This window comes from Oncorhynchus gorbuscha, linkage group LG23, assembly GCF_021184085.1.
Source record: "Oncorhynchus gorbuscha isolate QuinsamMale2020 ecotype Even-year linkage group LG23, OgorEven_v1.0, whole genome shotgun sequence".
In the NCBI taxonomy this organism is placed as follows: domain Eukaryota; kingdom Metazoa; phylum Chordata; class Actinopteri; order Salmoniformes; family Salmonidae; genus Oncorhynchus; species Oncorhynchus gorbuscha.
The window spans coordinates 51,959,149-51,966,032 of record NC_060195.1 but is presented as its reverse complement, the minus strand read 5'-3'; positions in this window follow the sequence as shown (position 1 = coordinate 51,966,032).

Sequence of the window (6,884 nt, the reverse complement as noted above, 5' to 3'; positions counted from 1 at the left end):
AGGAGCATGGTAAGGAGAGTAATGTTTTGGAGGACGCATGACTCCACCTTTAGCCTCTCCCGAGCCCGTTGGGGAGTTGCAGCAATGAGACAAGATCAAAAATTGGGGAGAAATAACAACAAAAAAATTACCATTTATAAAATGCAATTGTCTTCATTGTCCGTAGCTTATGCCTGCCCATACCATAACCCCACAGCCACCATGGGCACTCTGTTCACAACGTTCACATCAGCAAACCACTTGCCCACACAATATCATACATATTGTCTGCGGTTGTGAGGCCGGTTGGACGTACTGCTAAATTCTTTAAAATGACATTAGAGTTGGCTTATGGTAGAGAAATGAACATATTTAAGAGTGACCTTTCTTGTTTCCCAGCACAAGGTGCACCTGTGTAATGATCATGCTGTTTAATCAGCTTCTTGATATGCCACACCTGTAAGGTGGATGGAAGTAAACAAATTTGTACCCAAAAGTTGATAGAAATAAGATTTGTGCGCGTACGAAACATTTCTGGGATCTTTTATTTCAGCTCCTGAAACATGGGACATCAGTGTATGTATAAATCATCAGGCTGTATGTATTTTTAGATATAGGCCTATTGTAAATGTGTATTATTGTAGCGTCATCATCTTCACTGCAAAAATAAATACAAATACAAAGATAACTTAAAGCTAAATATTAATTTGACATAGGAAATGAACTGTCCATTGATCAGCACAGCAATTGATAAAACAGGAACATGTTTGCAAAACAACTGGTTCTGAGATTATGTCAATATTACGTAAAGTAGTGGTTACAGAAATCAGGAATGCAGACAGGCTAGCTCATTATATCTATATGAGTGCCTGTGTCCAACACACAACCACCAGTTGTTATGTTGGGCACCTACTGACCAAACAAAGGATGGTATTATCAAAAGAAAAAATGACTGTATTGCTAAAATGAAGGTTTAGGGAAATACAGGCAGGCACCACATTACTACAAGACAAAACAGCTCACTTGAAAAAAAGCCTGATGGTCTTGTAAGTATAAAAGCAAAGCTTACTTTCATGTCATAAAAAAAATCTTGAAAGGGTAGTGGAATGGGATAATGTCTTAGTGTGGTGTGTGAAGAAACCACTTGCATGCGGTACAAATCACATTATTGTGAATTAGGCAGTTTTTTTTTGTATTTAATAACCTAATATTTTGAATTATGATGATAGTGTAAGAAAGTAGTACTAAGCTCATCAGGCATTATATTCCATTATCTGGGTACATTTCATTAATGGAAATTACAAATCAAGTGAAGTGCAGGACTTCTAGATTGTGGCTTTATCAAAATTCCTTAAATAAACTTAACATACATAGAAGTATTAACAAAATCATTGAAAGCTATTTTACATATAAATATCAGTGGACCTAATTCTTTATGTCTAAAAAACAAATGATATATATTCATATGTGCAAACTCCAAAGACAAAGGCACTGTACAGGTTCCTTTGGACATACTTAAAATTACTTTAGATTTATTTTGTTTTGCACTAAGGTATAGCTGCCCTACACAATTACATTAGCTTTGTTACATGCACAAAAATAAGCTACTGAAAGTAAGAAAACAACCCAAATGTGCACTTTAAACCTGTCTGGATCAATTGAGCAAGTGAAAAAGTCCTATTTATTCTTCACTTTCTTTTCTGTTCGCTATCCTCTCTCCCCTTTGTTCTCTCGCTCTCCTCTTCCACTCTGCTGTTCTGCTGCCCAGCGTCTTGGCTGCAGACTTCATGTTCTTCAGGGGAAGCCTGGTAACTTCTCCTGGTCTTCATGGAAGCCTGGTCTCTTCTCCTGGTCTGAAGGTTCACAGTGATCACAGCAAAGTCCATCCCAATAGCACAGCCCAGCATGTGAAGAGTACACAGCATATAATGTTGGAGTCCATGCTAAATTGGTCTCTCTGCCCTTCAATCAAGAAGGTTGTAGTTATTGATAAACAGACCATGTTCTTCTGGTCAGAGATGAGAGCACACCAGTATCCCACTGTCCTCTGGTGAGAGGTTAGACCGGTCCAGAGAGATGTTAGGGAGAAAACATTAATTCATTCATTTATAGTTATCCATACTGTACATCTTGTGTCCAAAATAACATTGCCCACCTTTGTACTATTTATGTACCACACCAGCCTGTCATACTCTGGAAAATCAGAGCTGCATGTGAGGGGAAACCTCTCCTCCCTCTAAGAACTATTTGAGGGGCACACCATTAGACAATATATGATGACTCTTGATGGACAGACAAAACAACTTACATACACTAACACAACATTAAACAAACCTATAAACACACATACACAGTACATCGATCGAGTGTTTAAACTCCATCAACGAAACTAGATCATCACATTTTAAAATGTTCAGGAGAGAATTCCAGGACCACGGTTGTAACGGCCGTTGTTGGTGGAAGAAGGTGAGGACCAAGGAGCAGCGTGGTATGTGTCCATATTTATTAGAATGAACACGGAAATAACCAAAATAACAAAGAGAAACGACCAAAAAACGTTCTGGCTGGTGCAGACATAAAACAGACAACAGAAAATAATCACACACGAACCACAATAGAAAACAGGCTACCTAAATATGGTTCTCAATCAGGGACAACGATTGACAGCTGCCTCTGATTGAGAACCATACCAGGTCAAACACAGACATAGAAAATTATAGAAAAACTAACATAGACAACCCACCCAACCCACGCCCTGACCATACTAAAACAAAGACATGATAAAAGAACTAAGGTCAGAACGTGACAACGGTGCTAAGTAACTAAAACTATTTCTACCATGACCTGTTCTAATTTTTGGTACTGTTAGAAGCAAATCAGAATGGGGCCGTAATTTATATTTGTTTACTGACCTGACTAAAAAAGAACAGAGATAAAATGGCATTTTACCCAATATGGCCTTATAAATCAGTGTATACCAGTGTTTAAGCTTACGCAAGGTCAATGACGACCAGCCAACAGCGCTGCAGAGATCACAATGATGTGTTAGATGTTTCTGATTTGTAATGAACCTGAGGGCTGCATGATACACTGAATCAAGTGCTCTCAGGGTAGTGGCTGAGGCCTGCATAGATATAGCATCACTAAAATCTAAAAACGACAGTAATGTACATCGTACCAGCTGCTTCCTGGCCTCAAAAGAAAAACAAGCCTTATGTCGGTAATAAAATCCTATTTTCAGCTTGAGCTTCCTTAACAAGTTCTCTACATGCACAGTGAAGCTCAGCTTATCATCAACCCAGCTGTCCAGCACTCCGCCCTGTATAGTCGAGTGTCTGACAGAGATGTTCTGGATCAGGACAGTTGACATGTTATGAATCAGTTTCAGTTGATCCCTTAATCCGGCATTCAGCGTGGAATATTCAGGTGAAGTGTTAGAAGAGTTCCACAAAAGCAGGCTCTCCAACTTCGGATGTAAAGATCAAACAGTTGTCCTTTCCCACATTGTTGTAAAAAGCAAGATTGTTGTAAAAAGCATATTTTTCTCCTGCTTTAATCTAATAGACTTCTTAGACATCATGGATGTTTCCCATCAGAACAGAGTAGAATGTTCAGCTTTGTGACAGAGGCCATTGTACGCACTCCGTCTCTGCTGATGTGTTGTGACAAACCACAAGTTATTTATCTGCTATTGCTCAGTTATCTTATGCCTCGATGTTGTAATACTGGTGACCCCATGATGTTGAGCCCAATATCTACTCATATCTTTCTCTGAAACGCTGAGGGCTTGACATGTCAGAGAAGGGGGAGCAGAGTGCAGTGTTAAAGGTTACCGATGGGTCAAAAGATCACAGATTGAAAATACAGATAGTGGCAAAACCAGAACCAACTGGGGCTTTGTAATCCATGGTTGCATTATGGGCCTATCCCTGCCAATTCAAAGTTTCCACTTTTTAAAAACATTTGCCCAAGACTTCACCTGTTGCATTCATATTTTTGTACATAATTGTATTATTAAGACTATTATTTTAGTCTTACACTAAGAGATCTTGTTTAAAAAGTAATAATTTTCTGCAAAAAAAGTCTCAAAATTATTGCCACTCGTTTTCAAAACTCCAGCAGCCTCCCCCTGTGAGGATAATGACACCGAGCCTTTATCGAAAATGTTTTATGACATTGTAGAACACACTGGGAGGGATCTTAGACCATTCCTCCATACTTAATCTTTCCAGATTTGGCATGGGTCAGGAACTTTACTAAGTACCTGGACATTTTAGCCAAAACCTGGTTGCCTCTGCTAGGAGGCTGAAACTTGGCTTCAAGTGGATCTTCCAGCAAGACAATAACCCCAAGCACACATCAAAATCCACACATAAATGGCTAATTGACCACAAAATCCAAAGAGTGCAATGGCCATCTTAGTCTACCGATTTGAACCATATCGAAATCCTATGGTTTGATTTGAAGAGGCCATTCCATAAGCACAGACCAATGATATCAAGGATCTGGAAAGATTCTGTATTGAAAAATGGTCTAAATTTGGGGAGTTTCTCCCATTCTTCTCTGCAGATCCTCTCAAGCTCTGTCAGTTTGGATGGGGAGCGTAGCTACACAGCTCCTTTCAGGTCTCCAAGTCCAAGAAAATTGAAATGTTCATTCACTAAACAATTAGTTGAAATCCAGGCTGTCTATCTAACATTAGCCAAATACTAGAAAGAGAAAACTCTAGCTGAATATCTATAAAACAGCACTAGCTAGCACAGCAGTTACACCCGTTGTAATTGCTGACAAGCCCGCTTAGAAACCAATCAACAGCTGAGATGAAGGGAACAGTCTTGGGAACAGTTATGCAAGTTACTGTATGGCTACAAAATGTTGTCTAACAATATACAGCTAGCAATATGGTAAATTAGTAAAAACAGAGCCCACTTCGTCATAATACACCTTTAATTATACCCTTTATTAACATATAAGACAAAACAAACACATTTTTCTCTGTGTCAATCAGTGGAGGCTGCTGAGGGGAGGCCTGCTCAAAAGGAATAGCTGGAACAATGCAAATGCAGCGGCATCAAACACATGGAAACCAATAGTGATGTATTTGATACCATTCCACTGATTCTGCTCCAGCCATTACCACAAGCCTGTTCTCCCCAGTTAGGGTGCCACCAACCTCCTGTGGTGTCAATGTCACTCATTGGCACAGAACATTTCAAACTCATGGTGCATTCGTGTAAGTAATTTGAATGCAACAGTTTGTGCACATTGTACACCTACAAACTATTGACTGATGTAGTGGTAGAGCAGTGATTTGCTAGCAGAACCACTCTTTGGTATTACTTCTGCAGTCACAAATGCTCAAATGCATTGCGATTCATCTAATTATTTCACAGTCTGACAGCTTTTCATGATGTAAAGTCCGCTGTGCACTATATGGATGTTAAGTATGTCAGTTTTCACTTCCCCTTAATTAATGCAGTTTCCAATTCTGATTCAACCCCAAACCCGTAACCCTAAGGACTTCACGTAGATAAACACTAACATTCAAAAGTTTGGGGTCACATAGAAATGTCCTTGTTTTTGAAATAAATAATAATTGTCCATTAAAATTACATCAACTTGATCAGAAATACAGTGTAGACATTGTTAATGTTGTAAATGACTATTGTCGCTGGAAACGGTAGATTCTTTGTGGAATATCTACATAGGTGTACAGAGGCCCATTATAAGCAACCATCACTCCTGTGTTCCAATGACACGTTGCCAAGAAGTCCAGCATTCCAGAGTCGCCTCTTCACTGTTGAAGTTGAGACTGGGGTTTTTTGCGGGTACTATTTAATGAAGCTGCCAGTTGAGGACTTGTGAGGCATCTGTTTCTCAAACTAGACACTCTAATGTACTTGTCCTCTTGCTCAGTTGTGCACCGGGGCATCCCACTCCTGTTTCTACTCTGTTTAGAGTCCGTTTGCGCTGTTCTGTGAAGGGAGTAGTACACAGTGCTGTACAGTGCCTTGCAAAAGTATTCATCCCCCTTGGCATTTTTCCTATTTTGTTGCATTACAACCTGTAATTTAAAAGTAGCCAAAACAAATTTTATGTAATGGACATACACAAAATAGTCCAAATTGGTGAAGTGAAAACAAATGTCTTAAAATTACAGAAAAGTGGTGCATGCATATGCATTCACCCCCTTTGCTATGAAGCCACTAAATAAGATCTGGTGTAACCAATTACATTCAGAAGTCACATAACTAGTTAGAGCCAGTTTGCGCTGTTCTGTGAAGGGAGTAGTACACGGTGTTGTACGAGATCTTCAGTTTCTTGGCAATTTCTCGCATGGAATAGCCTTCATTTCTCAGAACAAGAATAGACTGACAAGTTTCAGAAGAAAATTATTTGTTTCTGGACATTTTGAGCCTGTAATCGAACATACAAATGCTGATGCTCCAGATACTCAACTCGTCTAAAGTACAGTTTTATTGCTTCTTTAATCAGAACAACAGTTTTCAGCTGTGCAGACATAATTGCAAAATGGTTTTCTAATGATCAATTAGCCTTTTAAAATTATAAACTTTGATTAGCTAACACAATGTGCCATTGGAACACAGGAGTGATGGTTGCTGATAATGGGCCTCTGTACGCCTATGTAGATATTCCATTTAAAAAAACTCTGCCGTTTCCAGCGACAATAGTCATTTACAACATTAACTGTATTTCTGATCAATTTGATGTTATTTAAATGGACAAATATATGAGCTTTTCTTTCAAAAACAAGGACATTTCTAAGTGACCCCAAACATTTGAACGGTAGTGTAAAGTCCACATTCTCTCTCAAATAACTCAAGTTCAGCTAAATGGCTAGATCTTCCCTTATGGTCCTTTAAAAAAATTAATTAAACAGAATT